This window comes from Anolis sagrei, chromosome 3 (assembly GCF_037176765.1).
Source record: "Anolis sagrei isolate rAnoSag1 chromosome 3, rAnoSag1.mat, whole genome shotgun sequence".
In the NCBI taxonomy this organism is placed as follows: domain Eukaryota; kingdom Metazoa; phylum Chordata; class Lepidosauria; order Squamata; family Dactyloidae; genus Anolis; species Anolis sagrei.
In genome coordinates this window covers 111,065,188-111,074,066 of record NC_090023.1, presented here as the reverse complement: position 1 = coordinate 111,074,066, position 8,879 = coordinate 111,065,188, and the positions used below count along the sequence as shown (strand labels likewise).

Here is an 8,879-nt window from a genome sequence, read left to right as displayed (position 1 = left end):
TTAATCCAGAGTAAACCGGGAAATCCCAGTTTACTCCGGATTAATTTGGGTTTATGGTGGTATAATTTGGATACCTCGGATAAACCCAAGACACATCCCACATCTGTAGTGTCTCATGTTCTTCATTAATATCCTTTGCTATCTTTACCACACTCTGGGTTTTTTTGGCCACACGCACCCTAGCTTTCATTTCTCAGATTTGGACAGTGTGAGATCAGGCACTTTGTCTGCAGCATACCTCTCAATGCTGCTAGTAATAATCATGCTATGCCGACTAATAATACAATGTATGTCCCATCTTTTTCCAGATGATGGGGCAGAATATTGGAGATGGTGGTGGGACAGAGAGAATGCCCTCTCCAAACAGCTCTGAAGAGTTCATACAGGGAGATACCATTATTCAAATAACTTGAACCCACATTGTATAGTACTTTATTAGTCAAAATCTGCTATATTAACTGTGGCCAGAAATGGACTGGCAGCCAATGGCACTGTTCCAATAAAGGAGTAGCACTTGTGAAACCTTCTTTTTCAGAAGCATAGTAATATGATGGGTGGGGGGTTGTAGAATGCATTATTCTACCAGTCATCTAAAGCAAATGGTTCAATGTACATATTTCTTATTATATTTGGTTACTGGAGATATAATCTGCTTTGACTGTTGCTTTTCATGTCTCTTACAGAATTTATAAATATTATCATATTCTTCTTGGACCACACATTATTTTTATCCTGTAAAGTAAAATTATTTGAAAGTAATCTTAACTCTTCTGAAGCATGCCATGGACTTGTTTACTCGTGCATGAAATATACTAAACAGGAACGAATCAGAAAATTAATTGCAAAAGAGTAGCCTTCCCACAGGCCACTGATTGAATCTGACTAGTAGATAGACTCTTGGTATGATTTGGCTTGGGTCTTTCAATGGTCTTAAAGTTTATTTCTTTTATGTGCTGCACTTTAATGAAGATCCACAACAGAGCTACAGAGAACTGCTGGGAAAGCTAGGGCTAGTTTTACATTATAGGATCAATGCAGTTTGACACTACTTTAACTGCCAGGGCTCAGTTGCTATGGAATCCTGGGATTTGTAATTTGGGGAGAAATCAGCACTCTTTGGCAGAGGAGGCTAAAGGCCTTGTGAACTGTCATCTCCCAAGATGAAGGGAACAGCAGCTCCAACCCAATGTGTTACATATTCCTGAGAAAGAAATGTAGATAGGTGTAGGGTTATGTGTGAGAAAATGTCTAAAATGCACAAAGCTTCTGGTAGTAGAGATAAAAGAGATCATTTTTACCTTGTTTCAGTAACAGCTGAAGGTGGCCTACGACATCCTCAAAATTAGCAGCTAGCCCACTGATAACCACCTAAAATAGCTGCCATCAAAATCAAATCACACAATGGCCCAGAAAAGCAACAGAATTGGATTTTGCCACTTTCACCACCCAACATCTGCTTGAACAAATGGCTTACAGAAATTCAAGACAAATCATGTGTTCTCTTCCGACAGAGCATATTCTACATGCTGGTGAGATGCTGCTCTCTTCCCAGTAATGATTCAATTGGAAAGATAACAGTACATAGAACAGCCCATCTTGAGGACTTGAACTGATGGAGGATGGGTATGCATAAACAGATATGCTTCTCTAGATAACCATGAATATTCCTTGGCTTTTACTTGCTGTTCTCTTCAGAAACTGCTGCGTGTTTGTTTGAAACTACTAGACCCAACCAGATGTGGAGCAAAAAGAAATGTAGCACTGGTGATTATGATTAGATGGTGTTGATAAGTTGGCACAGAGACTAAGTTTGAGGCAGAGATGCTGGGAATGAGAAACCCATGGGATTTAATTTGCTTCATTGTAATATGCTTTGTATGATGGGCAAAAAGTGTAAAACTGCATGGGTTCTCTGTTTAAAATGTTTACAAGCAGAAGCTTAACCTTTTCCTCAGTTTGGTGTAAGAGGCAAAATACATAGTAAAAATGCATTATTAAAATGCAGTTCTTGTTCCAGATGTTAACATCCCATTAAAATACAATGGTCATTTCTTATTTTAGAACCATGTAGCTCTATGGTGCATAAAATATTTGTATCAGAAGCACTTAACTTTGTGAATAGATGCTCAGTCTTTATAGATCTCTAGAAGTATTTTTACTTTCTTAGATTTGGCAATCTTGTTGTATGCTGTTATGATTTAAGAAAAAGACAGTGTATTGTGTTGTTGGGTTTTTTAGATTCTTGGGAAAGAACCAAGATAAATGTTACATTAGTAGTAGTCTCTTTTTAAAAAAAATAGTGTTCAGCTGTTCTCGTTGACATGAACTGAACCTTTTGGTGACCTTTTGATTTTAAAATGAAGTACTGTAGTAACAAAATCAAAACTTTGTTTAGTTCAGCTAGATTTGATGTCATTACGCTTAAGGCAGTCCTCATAATTTAATATCACAATAGCACAATATTTTTATCCAGACCAAATGCTGAGGGAAAGGGGCCTTCAACTCCCAGAAATCCTAACAGCTGGCAAATCGGGAACAAGCCACGAGAATAAAGATGAAGATCCACCCAGAGGAAAAGTGTTCTTGCCATACATCAAGGGAACCACTGACCGCATAGGGAAGCTGATGAGGAAACACAACATACAAACTATCTACAGACCCACCAAGAAAATCCAACAAATGCTACGGTCAGCAAAGGACAAGAGGGATCCTCTCACCTCTGCAGGAGTCTACCGTAAACCATGCAGCTGTGGAGAAGTCTGCATAGGGACCACCAAACGCAGCGCCCAAACACGAATCAAGGAACATGAAAGGCACTGCAGACTACTTCAACCAGAGAAGTCAGCCATAGCAGAGCACCTGATGAACCAACCTGGACCCAGCATATTATTTGAGAACACAGAAATGCTGGACCATTCTCACAACCACCATGTCAGACTACACAGAGAAGCCATTGAAATCCACAAGCATGTGGACAATTTCAATAGAAAGGAGGAAACCATGAAAATGAACAAAATCTGGCTACCAGTATTAAAACCTCTAAAATTAAAACAGCGAAACAACAGAAGGAAAACAATCAGGGACATCTAATCACCTCTCAACAAAAGATTGCTCCAGGCACTGCCAGGCTATCAAATGCTAATCAATGTGGTCAGTTGAAACATTCACACCTAGCTCCAGCAGACAAGAGTCCTTTGTCCCACCCTGGTCTTTCCACAGATATATAAACCCATTTTTCTAGTTCCAACAGACCTCACTACCTCTGAGGATGCTTGCCATAGATGCAGGCAAAACGTCAGGAGAGAATGCCTCTAGAACATGGCCATATAGCCCGAAAAAAACTTACAACAACCCAAAACAGCATCTATATAAGTAAAAAAGGCAATGTCCATTTGTGAGGGACCTCATATTTCCCAAACTACTTAATGGATTGCTACAAAACTTGGACACAACAAATACTTGAACTGGTGAGTGTTTTAAAGTATTTACATGCCTACTATCACAAACCAGTTGGACCTGAGACAGGTAAAACCATTACTCTTAGCAATGTCCAATCAAGCACCTCCTCACTTAGCTACCGTCATAAGAGATGGCTCCTTTTCTTAACACCGTCCAAGCAGCCTCCTCCTTTAGGAACCATTGTTGCAGACAGCACCTCCCGTTAGCGACAGCGCAAGCAACAGCCAAGCAGTCTTCTCCCTTTAACAACCGGCGTGCGCGAGGCTGCAAGGGATGGCCAGGCCTGCCTTCTTGCCACTCAGTTCGGCTTGCCAAGTTACATGAAGCTGAGACTCTGTGGGCTAGCCATGGAAAGGAGGGATACAGCGAGTGAAAATCCTTTTCATAAGCTTCAGCAAGGAGAGAGAGAGATACCATAACTTATATTATTATTACATGAATTTTGGTCCTAGATTTATAAATGTCATTATTTCTTAGGGTTTCATAATAAAAACAATGAAAAAGCTTTATTAAGTTGCAAAAACAAATGTTGTTATGGGACATCCTGCACCACTTTATATTATTATATTACTGTTAGATATTTACTGTATTTTTTTCCCGTGTCAGGAGCGACTTGAGAAACTGCAAGTCATTTCTGGTGTGAGAGAACTGGCCGTCTGCAAGGATGTTACCCAGGGGACGCCCAGATGTTTTACCATCCTATGGTAGGTTTCTCTTTATATATCTGTGGAAGGACCAGGGATTGACAAAGAATGTCAAAATTGGCCAGCTTGATTACTATTGAATAGCCTTACAGCTCCAATGCTTGGCTTCTTCCTGCCTTGGAGAATCCTTTGTTAAGAGGCATTACCTGGCCCTGATAGTTTCATCTCTGGAATTCCTCAGTTTTCTAAGTGGTTTTTTAAAAGAGTTTTTTAAATACTGGTAGCCAGATTTTCAATAATAGGGAGAAAGCAGCACTATGGTCGCTCCCTGGGAGGGCTCTATGGCCTCTCTTAGCAGGAAAATATTATTTTCCCCAAGGGGAGGGCAGACAAAGAAAGAGATCTATATCAATCCATCTAACTATGTTTAGACTCAGAGACTATCTTTGAAATTCTATGGTTTACATCAGGACACAGATAGCTTATCACATGGACAGTAATGTGTTCCGTGTTCCAGAGTCACCAAATCACACAATCTCCATATCTCCACAGACAATGGCACCACCTCAAATATTACCTACCCACAAGCATTGTGAAATCACATATATTTGCAACCTCCTCTTTCACTATCCTTTCCTTCCCATTGAACCAGTCTGAACCACAGTAACGTGTGGCCAGGTACAGCTACTTAACAATAAAAATTATTATAAAACATGGCACCACCATGATTAGGAAAGAAAGAGTAAAATACCCAAGCAATACATAGACATCTGGTGATTCTTTGCAAGAGCAATCAATCAATTCAGCCTTGTGAATTATACCAAGCTGCTAATCTACCAGATGATTTTGATATTCACACCCAACCCTTTCTTATTTTCTGAAAGTCAGCCCACCAAAAGGGGAACATTTGTACCCTTGCCTCCGTCATGTCCCATGAAGACTATAGATCTAGTAACCTCATTCACAGTCTCAACATGCATGAATACATATTCTGCTTTAGTGATACATCCAGATGATACTTATTTCACATTATGCTTCTATCTGCTCCCTTTAACCATAAATATGAAACATAATGTGAAATCTTCCTTTGGGGTGGTTGAATGTACTGTAATGGAAAGTATTGCTTAATGTCCTACAGTAATCTGTATTGTCAAATACTTCAAAATAAGAAAGTTCAAACAACACAAAACAATACTGTAGCATCATACTTTGTTCAATAGTTATGCCTTCCAGATGGTCTGATGCCTTATTGTCATGCCATTATCCTGGAAGGAAATAGGGCTCTTTGATTTTTTTGGGTTGCTGCTGTTTCTTGTAATCTTTTAAGGAGTCCTTTAAGAAAGTTGAAAATCCATTTGATGAAAGCTGGGAAAGCTTGGGAGAAAAAGAGAAGAGTCAAGTTATGAGGACACACCTACACATTTGCAATCATCAAAACACCAGAAATAGCATTCTCATTATGGAAGTGACTCCACACAGGCTTTAAAAACACACTACAGAAAGGCATCACACCAAATCACTGCAGTTTACATTTACTGAATTATTCTATAATGAAAACAGTGCTGGGAATAAAAGTTGGAATGATTGGAACAAGAGAGACATTGTGTGAATGATGAATAACAGGACATAAAGACATTTGATTTAACACTTGAAATGCCACAGTTCTCTCGTCTCAATTTCCCCTATGCTTCTGTTCCATTCCTGAGTTGCAAGTCTTAGTCATCCGGTCAGAAAATAAAATAATTTAAAAGAAATTATATAGATCAAGTTCTCATGAAAATGGGATCTTAAAAGGGTGTTTTTGAATATATATATATATATATATATATATATATATATATGCATTTTACAAACAGCGTGATTTTTGAAGAAACAGATTCCATTAGCTTAACTAAAACAAGAAAAGTGCTAAACATTCAGGGGCCCATCATCATCTGCTGCTGGCCTGTGGGGGGAAATGTCATCTCTTCAGCTGTTGGCGCTTAAGGAAAAACAAAGTCTGCACAAATCTATCAACACAGGGCACCATTGTGGGCTGCGGCGGGTCCTTTGAAAAAGCCCCGGTGTGCTGAATATTAACACCATTTCACACATTCCCAAGACGTATGCAATTACCTCCGGGAGAGGAGCTGGGAATGTGAGGTCTCGAGGGCTCAGATAATGACATAAAATAAATTGCAACAATTATCCATGTATTTTTCCAAGAGACATGTTATTTAAAGCCTATCTGGGCCTTCCAGAATGAAAGACAGAGGAATGTCCACTTTATGAAATTGCTATTAATGTGTGACCTAGAGCTGAAGACAAGGTTAATTATGGGTTTTTAACAGAAGTTTCATTTTGGCTTAATATCAGTGCCTGGCTCTTAAATATTGAAGTAAGTTACATTTTTCAGGGACAATTGCCTTTGAATGAAGAATGACAGGGCTCTGATCTTTGTTGACCCTTACAACTCCCACTGTGTAATCCATAGCAACTATGTTTCTAAGGCAACCGGAGAACACGTAGTAGAACAGGATAAAACCATGAAATCTGATGTCATACTTTCTCTGGGATACAAAATGGAAAGTAATCTCTTAAAGCATACTTATTAAATATTGGCCCTATTGTGTAGAAAGAATGAGATGGTTTCTGTTTAATAGACTTCCCATTCCATAGTGCTCTGAAGACAGAAAAATAAGTGCCGACAGCAAGTTAAGCAATTGCAAATATGTTTAGGATTGAGGTGGGTGACGTGTAACTCCCAAGTACTCCACTTCATAGTAAGTCAGGAATTAACAGTGAGCTACCTTTCTATCCAATTAATCTCATGGCTTTCTCCTTTATTTCTCATAGAAATGAGGCTCTGAATAGAAATTCCTTCAGAAGGACCAGTCTATTAATTATCTTCTTAAGCAATCAGTCATGAAGAAATAAGGTTTGGTTGCCACAAAGCTAAGGGGGACTGGGATTTCTGTAGTGCAATGTTGCAGTTGGTCATTTCATATTTAACAATTTGGCTGTTTAGATTAGGTTAGGAATGCTTCCTGGATAGAAGGTTTTAGGGTTGCTTACCATCACCCTAAGAAGCCAATGGCAGTCCAATGGCATCTGGAGGATCACCATTTGCATACCACTCTTTTAGATAGCAAGGGGTTAGCTTCATTTAAGATTGTGAACCAACTCTCAGGACACCCCTACCATTAGACAAAAGGAAACACCAGTTAGGTGAATGTTACAAGAAGCAAACCTTTTATATATTTTTGTTAACAAACAGAATAAATAATTTGTGGGATTTTCTGTTTTATTAGTATCATAATGCATTTGTGGATGTTTCTGCATCAGATTTCAAAATATTCAACTGACTTTAGATGTTACAAAACATGTTCATGTGAATATCCAATTTTCTTTCCTGTTTCAGGCAGCAACGTGTCATTGGTTGGTTTTGCCCATTCTCTTGCATAGAACTGTAGACTTCTGCTCCAGTGGCCTGTCTTGAAAAAAGCCCTGATGTAGTAGGGTGTCCTTCAACCCTAAACAATGTATGTTACCCTTAAAAGCATAGAATACTACAGCTGGAAGAGACCACATGGGCCATTGAATCCAAACCCCTGCCATGCAGGAAAAGCACAATCAAAGTACTCTTTCTAGAAATATGTTCTAACATGTTATCTCTAAGAGCTTTGTTAATACTACCTGCCTATCGTTTTGTTATGTGCCTTCAAGTTTTTTCTGACTTATGGTGACCCTAAGGCAAACTTATGAGGCTTTATTGATTAGAATTATTCAGAAGGCCTTTGCTTTCCTTGGAGGCTTAGAGTATGACTTGCTTAAAGTCACCCAGTTAGTTTCCATGGCTGAGCATGGATTCAAACCCGGTTCTATGTAGTGCAGTGCTCAAATCCACTATACACATTGGATTACTTGGCAGGTGTTAAACTTAAGAAATCACAAAATAACGCCTTTTTTTCCAAATATACATTGATGCTAGTTACATCCTAAAAAGCAAGCTGACCGGTTTCTGTAGGTCCTTGAGCCCCTTTACTATGTTGAAGTGTGCATCCAGAACTTGCAAATGTAACCTTTTCTGAACTACAACTCCTAGAATTTCTCAGTCAGCATAGTCACTGGAAAATTCTGGAAAAACAGAGCCATCCAAGCTCTATGACTCTGCATCTTGAATAATTCTTCACTGAGCTTTTCTTTGCTCAAAGAGAAATATATGTATTCATGCAATTATTTTCTTTCTAATTTGTATCAATAAATGGAGTCACTGTAATAAAGTTTGGAAATAGTTTAATTCTGGCTTGATGTCTCCCTGTGAATTATTATTTGAACTGCAAATAATTAACTGGACATCACAAAATCCCTTGTGCTAACAATACTGCAAATTAAACCATTTATCTGTACAAACAAAGGTACAGCCAACAGGGTGGGAAGATGCTAGAACTATCTAAATGTATATATCTCTGATGACTTGTGTATAATATTATGGCTGTTAGAATAAAAGGAACACTCTGCCTATAATTTTGAAGATCGATCCCATCCTGTGAACCAATTGCATGCCTGATCCAAAGGCCCAGGAAATGCTTATACCCATGATCATTCATATTCATTCCTCACATAATTGGAGCTGGAGCTCATCCAGACTGGTGAAAAGCAGCAAAGGCTATTGCTTTATGGATAAGATTTTTCCAGGTTTATTCTCCATTCCTGGGACTGAGTGGGGCTTTTGACACCCCGGGCAAGAGGTATGGGTTTTTTTAAAAAATCTCTTAAGATCTGATATCAACTAAG

General features: G+C 38.8%; 1 long non-coding RNA gene across 1 annotated transcript; it reads left to right on the top strand.

Moving 5' to 3' along the window:
* The first annotated feature begins 4,068 nt into the window (after window positions 1-4,068).
* LOC137096641 (uncharacterized) lies at window positions 4,069-8,387 on the top strand. The gene is made up of 2 exons (XR_010909571.1): window positions 4,069-4,163; window positions 7,504-8,387. It is a non-coding gene; the product is annotated as an uncharacterized lncRNA (long non-coding RNA).
* Window positions 8,388-8,879: the final 492 nt, after the last annotated feature.